The sequence below is a fragment of the Perna viridis genome, chromosome 12, assembly GCF_037379345.1.
Source record: "Perna viridis isolate PV_CMFRI_1.1 ecotype Kerala chromosome 12, ASM3737934v1, whole genome shotgun sequence".
Taxonomy (NCBI): domain Eukaryota; kingdom Metazoa; phylum Mollusca; class Bivalvia; order Mytilida; family Mytilidae; genus Perna; species Perna viridis.
In genome coordinates, this window is record NC_142456.1 from 22,168,453 (window position 1) to 22,187,635 (window position 19,183).

Here is a 19,183-nt window from a genome sequence, read left to right on the forward strand (position 1 = left end):
ACTTCCGTTGTAGAGATAAAGATTACGCCTTTCATTGACAAGTAAGGATAATCTGACTCATCCCACCGCGCATTTCTTTTGTAGTGTAGTAATAATTACACGTTGTATTATCAATTTACTTTCAAGTTTTTACTTTTTGTAAGATGGTTAAACAAGACTTAAGCTTTAAAATCGGGATAATTTAGAGGCTTTATTTGGCTTGTGAAACTACAAAATACTAGACTGACAAGGATTAAGGTTTTTTTTAATGATATAAGGGTGTATATTCTAAAAATATTATTTTGTTCCAACTCAGGTATAAATATTTGTGGTTGTGAATGAAATAATGAGTCATACGAGAGTAATGTCAGGGTTTACGGCTCCTCAAGATGGTTCCATGAAGTGCAGGTGTAGAAAGGAATGCTGATATCAGAAATAGAAAACAACATGAGGTGAGATATAAATACGCTGCGTTGTAAAACATGTAGGAGAATCTGCTATGTTTGCCAACAATGTCATATTTATATTCTTATTAAAATGTACTTAACATAAAAACACAATAAATGAATATCTGTTCTGAGTTACCATAAGAAAATTCTACTATCTTTCGAACAAGAATATCTTACTGTATGTGACTAAGGAAACAAACCATTTGATTTTTATGGGGCTGAGATCAAGTTAGAGATGAAAAGGCAGGGCAGTGATGTATGGTTAAACAGTTTCCAGGATGATTGATTGGGTAAAATAAAAAAAAGCAGGATATGCAACTAGTAGAGAAAAAAAACAGGATCTGGTTTGAAAAGTATTTGTATACATGAATACATACATCTATGCTTTACCGTAGTATAGGATGATTAGAAGTACATACTTAATGGTACAGAAAAATGTCCCTTTGTATATAAAGTGCAGGGAAACGAGTAAAGTGTCCTTGTGAAAGTATCTTCTTTTTCTTTCTCAGCGAACTACGTCCTGTATACCAACGTACAACAGTAAACATTGTATTATTATAATAACAAAATGAAATGTAGAAAAATGGGAACATAACAATGAATTTTTGTAAGAAAACGAAAATTCTGCTGCGAGCAGTATAAAACTTTAGCCAAAAGTGCCTTATTGTGCAATTTTGGTGACTTAAGGCTTAAAACTTCATAATGGAAATAAAACATGACGGTTTACCCTAAGACCGTCGTCAATATCATGATTGATTGATTGAAGTTAGCAAGTCCTTCGGAAAATCCTGGGTATGGGCCTGACATGAAAAACTAAACCTTAATGGACATAGCATATAAAATTGTTACAAATTGTACTCCAGGTAAAACGTATCTTCACCTGTACTAATGTTTCTCTAAGGTCAACATAGGTTCATATTGTCAATGACTTCTTTATAAAATCGAAATAAATGACAGGACAGGGCCATAAAAAGAAGATGTGAGATATTACGGGCTTCCGTTTCTATTTATGGATATTTTAATGACAATTGTCTGTCTCTTGTCATGTTTTTGCTATTTTTATCTTTATTGTTGTAGCCAACTACATGGGCATTTTATTTACATACTTTTAGTAGTGGGAAATGGCAAACAATACATTGCCTAGAGCATCGTCCCTTGGTATGCCTTACAATGGGATAACCACATACTAAAACTAACATTAAACAACTCAAAGTAAGCTCCATTCTATAACATTTTCTTTTGTTTATATGTTGTATAATTTTTTTTTTAATTAACAAACTTTTGCACAAAAATATGTCACAATGTTTGATATATTGTTTCTACAAAACCTGATATTATCTGCACTGTTGGAAAAACATTTAAAAAATACATGTATGCACTTGTTATTAATAGGTGCTCATATGCAGCCTCATCTAAGCACATGTAACTATATATAGATAATATAAAGTCAAGGATCCCTCATCTGATATAAACGTGGTGGCTATAATTATGTCACGTACTTGAAGATGTGTACTGTCATGTGTCTAAATTGATTTTTGGCAAACAATTCATCGAAAATTTTCGCTTTTCTCAGAAAGGACTTGCTACAAGTTCCTTTTAATTTTATGTATGGTACATAACAGTGGCGGATCCAGTGGGGTTGTAGGGGGTTGGTAGCCCCCTTTTATTGAAAAATTTGTTATTTTCATGTGTGAAATTGTCCAAGCACCCCTTTTTCTAAAGAATCCCGGGTGGCACCCCTCCTTTTCAAAGTGTCTGGATCTACCCCTGCATAAAATATATGTAAGTATCCTCTCAGATATAACGTCACTACTAACTGTTGTGAAAGTAGATTTGCTTTCAGAAAGAAACGTACAATCAATAAACATTTTCATTTACTTAGGGAGGAGGAGTTGTAGTGAGTAACATGAGCAGGTTTTTTTCAATAATATCGTGTGACACTAGTGTTGAATTAACCGATAATCGCATGAAAAATTGCTTTCCTTTGAATTTCACGAATTTATCTTCTAGTTTAAAATGAGCAGCGTTACCGCCCGTTATCTTATATTATTAACCAACTACCCAAAATACGTTAAAATATGTCAAAAACTGACCAATTGATATGAACTCAAACCGGGCATCAATACGGGGCCAATACGAAAAAGAGGGCTAATATGGATCGAACCAGGGCCAATACAGCATCATAACGTCCGGTCGTTTGACACCGCCATTTTGAGTTAGAATTGGATTTCATGAACTTTGATCACCAGGACTAAAAGCTACAGAAACGCAAAAATATCTTCCATTTTATTCAAAAAGAATAATTAAGACTGATTAATGCAAATAAACCTACATGAACTTGGGAAAACACGAAAACAACGGTTCTTCAAATCATCTAGTTGAGTTGGTAAATGAAATTGTCAATAAATATTTAATTTCATATTGGCCCTGTTATAGGTTTCCGTCAATCATATTGGCCTCGACAGCCGTATTGGCCCTCGGCGATGCCTCAGGACCAATACGACCGCTTCGACCAATATGACAGACCTCAAATCTATAACAGGGCCAATGTGAAATTACATATTTATTAAAATATAATATTATACTTCATATAAAATTCTACTGCTTCATTGGTCTACAAACTTAAGATGAATACCACCCTTCCTCGACAAGTTCAGGCGGTGTTATACTTGAGTATACCAACCGCTTGAATCGGGAATTTGTTTTATCCTTTCTGTTCCGTTGTCCAATTTTTTCATACTTATGGCCAAACAAAAACATCCGACTGTATATAATTCGTTAAAAATGAGAACAAAAATATAAAAAAAAATTATATGAGCAGAAAATGTCAGTATTAAAAAGAAGAAAAACAATTGTACAACGAGGAGTGAGATCGTTCCGTCAGTTACTATGTAAGAACGATCATAATCAGACATTTCAGGCGGCGACCATTTTATTAGCGAAAAGAGGATGTTTTTGAAAAAATGAATGTTCAAAATTTCAAGAAAAAAAATTGTACTCATCCACTCAAAAAAAAAGAATAAAAATAATGATTCTAATGATTCTTTGTTTTCCCCATTTCTTAACTAGTCAGATTTTCAAATAAAAATATCGATTTCGGTTACTGCTGGGATATTCGCTTGCTTAAAAATTTTTTTATCCGACATTAAATCACAGGCCCGCTCCAGGATAAAAATGGTCGGTTCCTTAGAGAATTTATCTTACACGAACTTAATGATAAAGATTCAGTATAATATAACACATACTGCCTGCAGTTAAGGCAGATATACAAGATAACCACTCAGAAAAGAATATCGCCCTTGACTTCGTCTCGGGCGATTATTGTATTAATTCTTCCTTCGTGTGGTAATCTATTATACCACCCTCAACTGCCGGTAGCGTTTAGCGCGTACTTGTGTCATCTATCAGGAAAATTCCTGTCAGCAGAAATACTCAAGATCACCGGATGTTTACGTAATTGTGAAGGAAGCCAACATTATTGTCTAGATCTTATTCTTTCATGAGTATATACATGCCTAGAAATTCTTTCTATAGCCAAAAGTGGCCCCGTGCAGGTCCGGGTGTTAAAAGAATAGGCCTGCAGCAGCGCTAAGCTTGTCGTAAAAGGCGACTAAATAGTGCTCAGAACCCTAGCCGGGGGCTAGGGCGCTCTGCTCACAGAGCAACTGGGATGTGTGCCCCAGGTGGTGGAATGGGGTACCCCTGGCGTGTTACATGCTGGGGTTGTCAGGCTATAATACGGAAAAACTGACCACAAACCATAGTGGTGCACCGTGTTGGGAAAGATGCCACGTTCCTCGCACGTTAAAGAACCCTACTGTGGTATTCTCCCGGAGTAGGAACCATAGGGCTCCGCCACAGGAGGCTAAATTGCCCGACCTTACCCATCCCTCCCTTTTTCTAGTGGCAATCAAAATTTGTGGACCCTACTATCCTTGTGTCCCATCCCTTTTTTCATTTCATCATCATTTCATGTTCATTTTATCATCCATTTCATGCTCATCGTCTGAATATAGCTGAAATATTGCTGCTCGGACGTTAAACCCCAACAATCAATCAATATAGCCAAAAGTGAACAACATTTAGCAAAAATGCACTTTATTGAACTTTCAAATAAACTCTAGTCGTTTATATCTTGCTTCCAAAAATAAATTAGTGACGAAGGTGGCAGACCGGAAATTTGGTCGCAGATTTAATGGCATGAAAAACAGAAATTTAGATATTATGATTCTAGGCTGTGCTTATGATGGACGGAGCTCAGTGTCGTACTAAAGACAAAATGCGCCTGTGCACTTGCGCAATCGTCTACTTCCGTGTCGACAAATTTCGTCACATATTTTTTAGTCATTCATAGTTCTGGACAATCGTGTACTGGTAAATAAACATTCGTGTACTGGTACATTTAATTATGTTGGTAATTATTCAAAACATTATAATATATGCATAATTACGTTTTAAATTGCTGTCATCATTAACTACATGAGATGTGTTATAAATATTATCTTTGACTGCCAAACTACATTTTTTTCATGCCCCGTGCAGGTCCGGGTGTTAAAAGAATAGGCCTGCAGCAGCGCTAAGCTTGTCGTATAAGGCGACTAAATAGTGCTCAGAAACCTAGCCGGGGGCTAGGCGCTCTGCCCACAGAGCAACTGGGATGTGTGCCCCAGGTGGTGGAATGGGGTACCCCTGGCATGTTACATGCTGGGGGTGTCAGGCTATAATACGGAAAACCTGACCGCAAACCATAGTGGTGTACCGTGTTGGGAAAGATGCCACGTTCCTCGCACGTTCAAGAACCATGCTGTGGTATTCGATAGGAGTAGGAACCTTTGGAACCGCCACAGGAGGCTAAATTGCCCGACCCTACCCATTCCTCCCTTTTATCTTGTGGCAATCAAAAATTATCGACCCCATTGTCCTTGTGTCCCATCCCTTTTTCATTTCATCATCATTTCATGTTCATTTTATCATCAATTTCATGTTCATCGTCTAAATATAGCTGAAATATTGCTGCTCGGACGTTAAACCCCAACAAACAAACAAACAAACTTTTTTTCATGACAATTTAAATTAAATTATTATTGAGAAGGGGTAAAACAACTTTAAAAGGGGAAATACCTTAAGATGAAGAATACAAAATATGCGCATACACAGACGTGCCCACGCAGACATATTGTACGGACTTATAGTCCCCTGCAACTTCAATTTCCAATATGTTGCACATTTTATAATTCAAGAATGTTTTGATCTTCGTTCAGTGCCCCTAGACTGAAGGCGACATCTGGTGAAAAGGAGCGCTATCTAGTTAATAATATGTATATACACTATATTGTATTTTCACATTTTCTAAAATCATTGTAATCATCGTTATCATTGTATTATATTTTTTCTACCCGATCGGGTCCGCGATTGGTCAGGCGCGTAGCTGAGGTAGGCAAAATTACGGCCGGGGGTCTGGGGGTCCGCTTAAGGCCCCCAGCAGGTCCAGGGCGGAGCCCTCGTAGGGGTCCAGGCCCCCCCCAAGCTCCGCGGAGATAGCGTTTTAGAGCATCATTTATGCCTCTCCTGGATGTATTAAAAAATTGGCAAAATTAAGTGCACAAAAGCTTTTTTGCCTAACGGCAGCTACGCGCCTGTTGGTGAATAATCTTATCGTATCTTATCTTTTACGTGCAATACAAGGCGTCCCGTATTCGTTCCGTCCTTAGAAATAATCATAATAAAATAGCATCTGAATAATCTTTTTAAAAAACGACAATTAAACTAACGAGCAATGAAAACAATGCAGTATGCAAAACAGATTCAAATAAAGTGTCGTTCTTAATCAGACTTACAAGAGATAAACATATATAGCGGACATCCTACATACAGGAATGATATTGTACTTTTGTTTGTTTACATGTTTCGTATGTCTGCATTCCATTGTGTAGTAAATTGCATTATGATGACGATCATGATAGTCCGTTTTCCCCCTCTACAAAAAACCCAACTCTACTGAAACGTTAATATGGGGAATAAAAACAACAAAAAAATCGCACTCTGCACGCCACAACACGTGAAAATCAGCACACAAATGTAAATATTGAAAATATAAATTCTGAACATGGATACAAACTTTTTCGACACATTATTGTAAAGTGTGCAAAACTCTTCATCTTTGACGTCTCCGTACAAGTGAATATGTTGCATGTATACGCATGTCCTGCATCCGAGACGTTACATTATTAACTGGGCTCACACTTTCAAAACAGTCATTGTTTCAAAATGAACGTGCACTTGGCTTGTCGTTTTCGTAATGTTTAATTGTGTAGATGCAGTATTATTGTAAGTGTGCGTGTGTGTGTGTGTGTGTGTGTGTTCAGTATACAGAACCATTTGCAAATGTTAATTGCTTTACAGCCGCTATAGTATCATTTTTGTGATTAACAAATATATAGAGTGCAAGATGCTTTGACCCTACAAAAAAAACTGACCGGTTTTTAAATTATAATTCTTCTGAGATTGGTGCGAAGTATACAGCTGCATTCGATTGAGTCATTTACTCTAAAAAAAAAACCTCAATTTTTTGGTATTAAATAGAAGCCGATGTGATTATAGACAAAGTATACTTTGACATTTCATGGTACATGTATTCATGTAATATAAGTAAAAATTCATCAACTATTCATCACATGGCGACTGATGTTTGTTATGAATTCCTTTGTATAAACAGTCGATTGAACGCGTAGGTGTTCAATATGTTGCCTTTGTGTATGATGCTGAATAGAAAAACATCAGATCAAGTCTCAGTTTATGAATTATACTATTTTATTAAATAGATTTCCCATTGATAGAAAAATAATGTCACTGAACAAGTTAATGGACAAACAAATAAAGTAGCAATTGCAGTGGAGGATCCAGGGAGTGAAGAGGTTTTCTGCGCTCCTTTTTATTGCAAAATAAATAAACGTTTGCGTTTTTTTTCATGGAAGTTTTAGCGCTGTATCTATTTTAATGAAAAAAAAATCTTTTTCCTCAAATCCTTCCTTAACTCAAAATTCGACAAATTAGATCACTTGAAATTGAAGATATGAGAAAAAAAACAGGATTTGAGAAAATTCTCAACTTGTGATTTTTTTTTTATGAAACCCAGATCTGGTCTCTTTTTTTTAAGGTATTCCTTTATTTTTATGTAGATAGAAAAATTGTCATATTATGTTTTCACCAAAGTACTATTTCTATCAAAAAATAAATAAGAATTGATTTCGTACTAATAAGTTTGAACACATGCCTATGGAAGATAAAGAAAACAATTTGATATTGAAGGGTTTGTCAAATTTGTGTGGGCAGGATGTTTATTTTTGTAATATTGCGTGTCGGACAATTTATTTTCAACTAAATCGAGGCAAGATGATTTATTTCCATTTCACTGTATCAAGGGTCAGAAAAAAATTTTGTTTTCTAGATGTAGGCCAGAATATTTATGTTCATTTTTTTCCAGGGCCATGATATTTATTTTAAAAACTCCCCACCCACCCCCCCCCCAAAAAAAATTAAATGGTCCCAATATTTTCGAAATAAAGCTAATATGCTTAATTCCTAGACTCTGTTATAGCTCGTGACATGTACATGTAACGCACACAATATTGACGATACTATAACATGTGTAAGAAATTGCGTACATGTCTAACTTAAAAGGTGACAAAAAATAATAACAACATTTGAATATGCACAAAAGTGCTTTCTTTGCAGAGAAAATAATGCATTGTAATAATGACCACTTACTTTTAACTTCTTAATTCTGTATATTAAGATTTGTTTTTTTATGAATAGGAAGTGATGTCAAAGAAATGTCGGAATTGGACGACGGGGATGCTTCTTTAAAGCGACCGCCCCCCCCCCCTCCCCAACACACACACACACAAATACAAAAGATAATACACAAAAACCCTAGTAGATATAAGCTGCACTGGGCATTAACGTTGTAAAATACAAGAAGAAAAAGCAACGCACAAAACCAAGTCTTATTCCTTAATATTGATTTATTTATTAATATTTTCATCAAATCCTTTAACTAATGGCCAATCATTTTTGACAGTGAATAGGCCAGAGAGACATCTTTTAATTTGATGAAAGTCAATTAGATAAATATGAAACACTTGAAAATGAGTAAATGATGTGTATTCATACGGTAATCCAATTGCTGTCATGATAATGACTGCAGTGAAATTATAGTTTTGACGTCATGGAAAAAATGAACATCACAAAGTTGCGTGTAAGCATATAATGTACGTTGATCTAAGATCCCAGATGTTACATGTATGATATGCTATTCAATATTTGTCTCTTTGCATGGGTCCAACACCACCTGTATTACTTATTTAGTACTTCTAAAACGTCAAACAACTTCATATACATATATAGCGGATGCACAAATTAAACTTTTTACCCAATCACCCATTTATAGTTATGCCAGCATGTAATTGTTTGAAAATAAAGTGCATGTTATGATGAACTCCCAACATTAATATTAACAATGCAACAATGCACCGTAAAAAAGATGAATCGTGACAGAAAATTCGGTATTTGTCATTTCGATATTAATACGAAGTATTCAACTGTTTTCAGGAACATAATTAACTGCATTCTTAACATCTTGACTAAAATTTTCTTGATAAATAATGTCCAGGATTTTGACTTAAGCAGAACCTTAAGAAATTAAAACGGAATAGAATGACAGCAAAACAAATCTTACGTTAAAAAAGAAGCCCGACCCTTAACGATACAAGGACGTTTCGCCACAGTGTAAGAAGGTCTCTCTAAATTCACAAATTCTAGACCCATTTAATGCAGGTACTTTAAATGCACTACGCAGAACGAACAGGTTTTTATCGTAATTAAATCAAGCAAAACAGTGCACATGCATGGATATGTTGATTTGATGTTTATCTTAAAGACAGGCTCGATTAAAACTTAAATATGCTCTGCATACCGAGACAGACAAAACCTACGAATCAGACCGCGACTACCTGTTAAGTGATTACTTAGTCAGTGCACGCATTCGTAAAGATAAAATGCCGTATGTATTTTTCTCACGACATGTTACATTCATGAAATATTTCTTGATTAGACCTCAAACACTACCACTACATTTAGTGGCGGACTGTAACCTGAAGTTACATGTATACCTTTATTTTGAAGTTACCATGTGAGCAATTATATCCGGGAGTTACCTCATAAACGACTAATCTTAAAGTGCAAAATAAAAGTTGCAGCGTAAATATTTTTTCTGAAGAGCTTTCTTGTTTTCAACGGTTCAATTTGGAAGTATAAAGCGCGTTAAAGTTTCGTCGTATCCGGTTACTCTCGTAAGTTATTGCTTCACAGCTGTATTCGAACGTTTTCTCGTGAAAAAACTATATATATATATATAGTCGTTGTAGTGTCATCACTTGACGATTATGTTCAGGAATATCCGGGGAACAACATCCGAGCGTTACCATTGTATTAAATCACCATTATATTATCAATTTTAAGTTCTTTTGTTTAAGAGACGGTTGGTCCAAATTAGCGTTACCATGTACACGGTCATTATAAAATACGTTGCCATATTTCCGTCAGACATGATATAAATGACTTCTGAATCGGATACAGTCTTATTCTTAGAATCTATTTAGTAACCTTAACTACATGACATTCAACGGTACAAGTCTGTGGTATCCACGTCAGTATTTATGTGTCTAGAATTAGTAAGAATGAACCTTGTCATCTAATAATTCAAAAGTTTTTGTGGTTATAATTGAGTACTGAGGTCTATCAAATGTTTGTTTAAATTCACAAATGCGATCTTACATTACCATCAAATGTACATAAAGATTAGGTCGTTACGCGCATAATGACCCACTTGTCTGTTGAATTATGAATGGATATTTGAACTCCATCAATGACAAGAAAAAAGCTTTGGAAAAGTACATGAGACACATTTCTGTCATGTACATTTTTGTACATATCGGACCGTTTACAATATAAGCATGGTGGTGGTTATCGCTATGTACGATCAATCTGTCCTATATCGAGCTGTTGCACCGTGTAATATAAAACATCACGAACTCGACAAATTACGAGCAAAATTCTCCAAGGAAAGATAATTTAGATCACTTCAACCTCTTTTTTGCTTTTTTTTTGTTTTTGTTTTACAAATTGTTTTTGTTGTTGTATTTTTTTTTTTGGGGGGGGGGGTTGTTATTGTTTATTTTTTTTGTAATTAGCAAATTTCGAGATCAATGTCAAGTTTATGAAAAACCGTTCAAATTTTGGGAAATCCATATGTAGGACACGTGTAAACAAAAAGTCTCACGGTTATGCGTACCACTATGAAGACTTTCTATGATACATTACACGCTAAGCTGTATAGCTCCTTTGTCGGGACCAAACTCGTTACATGCATCTTGGTGACAGGCTAACGGACACAATGTCAGATGTAATGAACGCCTCATACATTTTGTTTATAAAAGATGGGCCGTACTGTCATGCTTGAGAGATATCAAACATAATCAACAATATCCCTAAGCGAAAACTTAAGACGAAAAGAGTACTAAGTTATTCATTAATAAAAACTTGGTTTGTGGTATCTACCTGTTTCACTTAGATAAAAAGTTAATCAAAGCATTTAAAATACAAACAAACGATCCTTTTGTAAACATATGCTTTTCCTGTGCATGGGCGAAGGTCGGGATTTCTGTGTAACGAGGCGAGTAGTCCTATCTATGAAGAAGGATCGGTCCACTGTATCGTGAGAACGGATTTCATTCATATTTTTTTCTTTGTAGATTAAAGAACTGATAACCGAGAAAACCAGTTTATTGTAACTCTTAACAAGTCAAGAGGGTGCAGATACCTCCTCAATGAACACCTGTTTGCCGTTCAGAGGCATCCACTCTGTTTCTGAATTAAAAGCAGATGTCGTTTTCTTTCATAGTTTTTTATTCGTTTTTTGTGGAAAACTCCTACAGTACCTTTAATAAGATTTTTTACACGGGGTGCACAAAATCAAGGTCCAAAATGCTTAAATATTGCTATATTACATTTAGCTTTCTGTGTAATATTACTGCTCTTTATTTAGTCTTTATTCTTTTTCAAAATGTGGGTTTTGTATCCAAATAGAGATTTAATTGAATTTTATATCTAACACATAACACATAATTTTTGACATATTTTTTTCAGTCATATAAAACTTGTACTGAAGAAATTTCTTGCAGAAAAAATCGTGGCCAAAAGTGTTCATGTCAACTCTGTCTATCAAAATATCCAGGAAAGATTTGGTTTGACCAAGCCAATGAAGAGGTAAGGCCAGGCATGGCCAAACCAAAATCGAGGCCAGGTTTAATTTCAACGCCCAGTGTATATAATAAATCATTGAATCATGTTTTATTGTAGATTATACTGTTTTAAATAACAAGAAACTATCAAGAAGAAGTTGAAGATATTTTTCTATTCTGTTACAATCCTCTAAGCTGGAAATTCGAAGTCGATAGAATTAAAAGAAATGACCGAAAGATTAGTACATGCAGATGGTAAAATGACTTGATTTCTCCATGTCACTTTCAGAAATTTATCACTTGTTCATAAGTATGTAAAATGTTCCCGTAATTTAGATTGAAGTCTGTTTAGAAGAGAGAGCTTGAAACGTCATTAATCGGCTTGTTTTACAATGCTGGGTGTTGTCTGCTTAATTGCTATGGTAGAAGATCAATTTTAGCTACCACCAAAGCTATTCAGTATTAATATAGCTATACGTTATAAGCCTGACAGTTTAGCGCCACGTGCACAAGACTTGAAAAATACCTAAGTCGGTGAATATTCTGAATTTTTATGGTTACCCCAATGACGTCACAAACAGCTAATAATTTCATTAAAAGTAGGTCATCAAATATTGTTTTTTGCGTATTTCATTTTATATAACAAGCTGTGTCTATAAGCACTAAGACGTTCTATATGGGCTTTTTGCTCGTTTTTAATTCACTTAAATGCATGCCATTGGTTTTCATCTGTCCCTTCTAGTTATATATGAGCGCCTTCGTGTACATGTATTATATTGAATGTTCAATTTCCAAATATTCATTTTACATGTTGGCATTACTTGAAGACACCAATTCGAGTTGTTGTGTAATCTCAATGATAACTCTATATAATAGAGAGCATTACCGAGCCTATCTTTTTTGGCACCTTGTACTTGTGGCAATTTATATATAATTATATATAAACAGCGAAATATTCGGACAAAAAAATATTCTGCATTTTAACTTTTTACTTATAGCCTGTTCTGCCCTTTTAGTTTAGGAAATTGTCGATCCTATCTTTTTATTAAGAATCCATAAAAATCATATGGTGTAGTCCTCTTACAACTCATTGTGCTAAATAAATGGTCAATTTGTGTGATAGTGAGACCAGGGAAGCAGAGAACTACCCATTCTGGGATCCAACAGAAAGACAATTAAAAATATACAAATTAACATGCCGTCATGACATACTGACCTTGTTAAGGGCAACGGTCGTCTGAGTTAGTTAGATTACTTATTCGATTTAAATGCATGCGGAATCATCTGAATAATAGTAATGTGTTTCTTCACCTTTGTCAAGTTCAGAGTCAAAAGGTCGACATGGAATTTTACACGATGACAAGGTCATATAGAGGGCGATGCCCGTTCATTGGCCTCATGTTGCGAATGCAATTATATAAAGATAATACTTAAATCACCTGGTCATAGCGTTTTCTTAGAGTTACAGCTTTCGTTCTAGCAATGAAAAAGCCTTTAATTTCTAATACCAACTTCTGAATTGAATTGAATTTATTTAGCCGACAAGTGACTGTTATTTTATACATTTTACGTTTATTCGAAACGTAAAACAAATCTAAGAACGAGTATATTAAGCGTTCCATAAAAAAAAAATCTTGCTCGCCGTTATCATTATTTTTAAAGTGCAGGATTTAGTTTTCAACCTAACTAGATGTTGGTGATGTAGGTCCTACAATGTATAAGCGTTTGGTCATTTAATTTATCAAATCATACACTTAACTAAGAATTAAAGATGGTTCATAAAACTTCGTTTGCATTGTTGGGCAATAAATTAAGTTTCACTTTAAGCTAATGTCTTATTGCGAGTCTCCTTTTGATAAGGAAGTTGAACTTGCATACATAAGTCTTGTTAATTGATAGTACACATTAAGAAATGTGAGGCGGGTTTAAGTATCTCATACATGTATTTGTGGTAATTAGCATTTTTTTGTGAATAAATGAATGCTCGCTACACATTCTATGCTATAATGCCAAAGCCTCTAAATCTGTTTTTAATTTGAATGACTTAAGGGATTTTCTGATGCAGAATGTGGTTTGTCATTGATCGACCAGGGAGGGAGGAGGCTCTTGTAATTCACAACTCCTCTAAAACCGCTAAAACAGAATTTAATGAAACTTTCACAAAATTAGTTATCAGATGATGCCATTGTGACCTCCTATTTTGTTTTACTATCAGAATGCCGATACAAAACATGGACTGAGTCATTGGTTAAGCAAGGGGGGGGGGGGGCAACTTCAAATCTGCAACTCCTCTAAAACCGCTGAATAGATTGCTCCGTTCGGCGAAATATTAACTGTGCCCCCAAATTTAAAATACGGGATCCGCCCCTGAATGCATACTGGACTTGTCTGTCGAACTCATCTTTTTTCCTGTATACTTAAGAAAGCTGAGTTGGGCTTTCTGCTATTTTTTAAATTTTTAACAAAACTTAGTATCAGCAAAAGTTAAGGGAGTGTACCTCAAAATGACTGAAACAGTTCTAAAATAGGACAAATATTAGACACGTTAGTGCACAGTGCATATAGATTTACCATTATAAGGCCGTGTTTGTGCATCTTGCTGACAGTTTAAAGGTGTAATGAATTCATGCCTATACAGCACTGATAAGTATTGGTTCAGCTTGGTTTTTAAATGTGATTGCATTCTCTGTGTATTACCTGTGCAATCATCATCATGGTAAAACCAAGAAGAGACCCATTTCGGTATACTTAGATCAAGGGAAAAAATCATTAACTTTCAAAAGCAATCAGTGGATGTAGCAACTTTTAAAAAAGAGAACTGGCTATTTTATCAGGCATTTCTCAACGCATAAGTCAAAACAAAAGTTGTTGCAAGAAATAACTGCATGAACTATAGCCGACATATCTAATTCTGTTTGACAAGACTGAATTACTGAACACTATCTGCATGCATGTTGGAATAAACTTCCATTCAATTTAGTAAACCAGCAATCTGTCTTAACCATTAAACTTTCAAATATATACCAAACACGTTTTTTCTTCAGATTTCAGTATTTTTTCCGGACATTTGAAATATTTAGTAAACATATGCACTCGCATAGAAATGCATAGAAGAATCAAGCTTCTTTTTGCTGGAATTTTACTAATTTAAAGTAACTTCAATATAAGAATTACTCGTTAACATTATAAATGATGTTTTTTTCTGAACATTTCTTATTGGCCAATCATATACATAGTTCAATGGTGGATTGAATGATCGACATGATCCAAAGCATCGAGACAGATCAGGTATCGGGTCTGCTTCAATGAATAGTTTACACCGTATCATTGATTATGGCACGAAAAATTTAATTTTCGTTTGTTGTTTCACATTACAAGTCCTGACCGGTCACCGACAATAAAGCTTGTAGGAGCTTCTTCCTTTAACATCAAAGTACAAAAGAACTTATTACAAGAACCACGAGTCACATCGGTCAATGTTCTCAACAGCGGTTGAACCCTGCCAACACGTATCAGGTTACAAAACTGAACAAAAAGGAACATTTTTTTTATTTTTGTTTTGAATATAACATTGCCAATTTATTTTGAGGGTATTTTATGCTGACGGTCAGTATATGGTGGCCAGGTTAGCTCATTAAACAATTATTTAAGTAAAACAAGAATACAAAGTTATAGTGAATATACACAGTAGTTCAGATGTAAAGATATCCTTGAGCAAGTAAGGCCGGCAATATATCAACGGTACTACACTCTATACAAGACGTTACTCATAACGCACAATGAATGCCCTTCCGACCATTGACTTCAGAAACATATTTTGTCGGAAAATTTTGTAATTTTTTTGCAAAATTTCATTAAAAATGAGCAAATGGATATCTTCCTTTGTTAAGCATTTAAGGGATGTCCAAACTGTATTAAATCCTGTGACTAAGAATTTAGTAAGAAAGTCAGTTTCGATTGTTCTGAAGTGCAAACCATTTCTTCTCTGACAAGTTTATTGCTGCTACTTAACATCACCCAAACTGTAGACAAGTGGGTAGTTTTGACAGTTTTTAACATTGTTGTGGAGGAGAATAAGGTTGTTGAATGTTGTTAGAAACTATACGTAGATGTCCTTTACCATACAATCTACAGATGAGATTAGTTCTAAATTCTCGCAAAACTGTTGTCCTAAAACTGTCAGAAAAACAGTTTTATGACAGATTTAGAACAGTTCTAGAGCCAGCTCTTCTGACAGTTCTAGCAGTAGAGCCGGCTCTTCTAGGAGAAATGTTCTCGTAGAGCCGGCTGTGCTAGAACTGTCAAAAGAGCTAGCTCTTGAACTGTTCTATAACAATTTTAGAATTGTCCTAGAGCCGGCTCTTCGACCGACAGTTCCCCTGAGAGGTTAGAACTAATCTTACCTGTACTGTTTTGGTCCTTATCTGCTATTAGCGGGTTGCTGGGTGGTTAAATGCTGTAGGTGCACGCGCACGCAAGGTTGAAATTCCTCTGCCATTTTTTCGAGTGCCAAATCACACTCTACTGTTACATTTGGCATCCATGCAGCTGAAAAAAAATTAGCAAAGGGCTTGGTTTTAAATTTCGTCAATATGGTATATTGACACTTGAGGCTTGGAGGACCGGGGTAATGTAGCGGGGGGGTTCCTCTCAAAGGTATATAGAAGATTTAAAGATATTAGACAAGAGGTGATACATTAATGACAAAAACCCACAATCATTCATTTTTTTTTCTTATTCCTAAACAGATACAGACCACATAAACAGTTTTAGTTGGTCATTCACTTTTGAGATGATCTTTACATATATCATATACTTGTGAAATTGGCACTTGTAATTGCAGGAGTTGTCATTCCTGATTTGGGAGATTTAATGGAGAAATGAGCAATGTGTGATTTTCTCCAAAATATACACCTGCAAGGATTTGTGTTCTACGACAGCAGATAGAACAGAAATCCTGACAGATTCCGACAGGGTCTGACAGACGCTGTCCTCGGTCAGGACACATTTTGCCCAATTCGCTGACAGATCCTGACAGAAACTGTCCACGGTCGTGACAAAGAAAATACGAAAAGCTGTTCTAAACTGTCATACCCGTGGACAGTTCCTGACACTAAATCTTTCTATTCTGTATAACGTAATTTAGAACAGGAAGTTCATTAATAAATGAAACTGTGTGACTAATGTAAATTAGCTAACCCGTTTAGGAAAAAAAATCTTTATTTCAAAATTTACATTGATTTTCCAATTTTATATACAGAGCTCGTCGTGATCATCATCCCACAGACAGTAACGCCATCGTTGTTCATGTTCCAATTTTCGTCGATCACGGTCCAGTCACTCACCCTTCAAAAAATATCATTGTTTACATTTATAATTTGTTTTACATTCTGTCATACAACTGTGATATTAATTAAATCATTTTTTTAAATAAAAATTAAAGGTCAATGTTTCTATTCTAAGTGTAAAAGTCATAACAGATAACTTTCAGATGTTTGGTAATTCTCACGAAGTTTAAGATTGACTAAGTTTAAGTTTATGTGTTAGAACACTTCCAATTTTCCTTCCAATTTCACTACATGGTCTAGACCCTATACGTAGAAAATGTAGAAATTAAAAATGTGAGTTTCATATAAGTGACTGTGACACCTTTATTTCAGTAAAAATTCTTCAAAAATGTCATATTCCAGCATATATATGAGTGCCCACACTTTTAATTTGCTTGAGGGTGTAAAATTATTGACAAAAATTTTATTTTTTTCAATATAATTATCATGTGGTAGCTGCGACATATTTTTGAGTCAGAATTCTTTAAAAATGTCATATTCTTGCAAAATATTTGAGTGCACACTTTAAATTAGCTTGAGGGTATAAAAATTATTGACTAAAAATGCTATTTTTTTCAATATATCATGTGGGTGGCTGTGACATGTTTGTTGGAGTCAAAATTCTTTAAAAATATCTTATTCTTGCAAAATGTATTTGAGTGTGAGCACTTTAAAGTTCCATAAAGGTCTAAAATTTATGTATAAACTGTTTTGAAATTGTCAGGGACGTAGCACGTACGACAGGCAATAATTTTTGTTGGTACTGCATGCTTTACATAAAAGTCGGGTAAAAAAATGAAAAATAATTCAAGTTTAAACATAACAAGACTTCCTTCCCGTCGTACTAATCGGGATTCGGGTGCTACCCCTTTTTTTCGTAATCACGTACCATGTACTGTATGTAATTCGGTCAGAGAAGTATTGTCGAGCTAATGACTGTCAGAATCTGTCAGAACTCTTCTAATCTACGTATCTGTTCTACCTAAAACAGTTCCTGACGGGAGGGTGTCAGGACCCATGACAGATTATAATAGAGCTTGTCCAAAGTCCTGACAGACTCTGACAAGGTGTGTCGCGGGTCAGAACAGTTTCTGACAGTTTAGAACTGTTCCATGACAGCGAATCCTGACAGGATATAAGAGAGGTTAGAAGTGATCGCAACTGTAACCAACAATCTACATTCAAACATGCATGCATGGTTTCAATATAAAACATTATAATTTAAAAATACCGGTAAATGATATTTCATAGAATGATAGATTCTTTTTTTTTAAAGATAGCACTTGTTTAATCATACATCATCGTCCTAATTTGATCCTAGCCTCCCCCTAAAAATCAAATGGTTGCTCCAGTATTTATGAATGAACCGCGCCTTCATTGCTCGGTTGTTACATGAAAGTTACGCACGTAACCGTATTATTTGAGAAAACTGCAATTGTTTTTACTTTTTCCACGCGTCAATACAGTAATTTATCAATATCAATATAAATATAACTTGACTTCGATAAATTTTAACCGATAACGCCTTCCATATAGAGAATGAAATGGTTCGAATTCAGCTCAGCTTATCTCCTGCCTTTTAGATCTATAGACGCATTGACCTATTTTGGACACTTAATTATGGTCTCCTCTGTACGGTGTGACACGTTATCACGAGCCCGTCCAAAGGAGTGTCGATGGGTGCAAGATCTAGAACTTAAGAAAACTTGCACTGATTTGTTTCTTTCAACATTGTTACATACTGTAAAATTGTATTAATTTACTATTTTTAAGGTTCTTTTTCGGTGCACAGCAGATCGCGTGCAAGTATATCTATGGAAATGACTACAACCCAATTTAGACATGATTGACGAAGTCTGGGATGAAGTAAAGGAATGGTGGTGGTTCTAGTCAGTACCATTTCCCGTCTCTGCTTGTTTCCCATAATATGCCATTATTCGAACTACATGTTGAATTTCAATTGCTCATGTTTTCATCAAATAGCGTAGTCATATTTCTTAGTTTCCTTTTCGAGAAAAATAAACTTTTAAAGTTGAATGTTAAAGAATTAAGAGCCGCCATTTTTCCGAGAATTGATTTATGAATGATAATTTTCATTGTAATGAATAAAGATAATTATTAAATACAC

General features: G+C 35.1%; 1 long non-coding RNA gene across 2 annotated transcripts; it reads left to right on the forward strand.

Annotated features, from left to right (window-relative positions):
- On the forward strand, positions 1-19,117 carry LOC148601694 (uncharacterized). Of its 2 annotated transcripts, none has more exons than XR_015917090.1 (3): positions 1-41; positions 296-431; positions 18,829-19,117. It is a non-coding gene; the product is annotated as an uncharacterized LOC148601694 (long non-coding RNA). The 2 variants fall into 2 exon arrangements; XR_015917091.1 differs by lacking the exon at positions 18,829-19,117 and adding an exon at positions 11,240-12,122.
- The last annotated feature ends 66 nt before the right edge of the window (positions 19,118-19,183 follow it).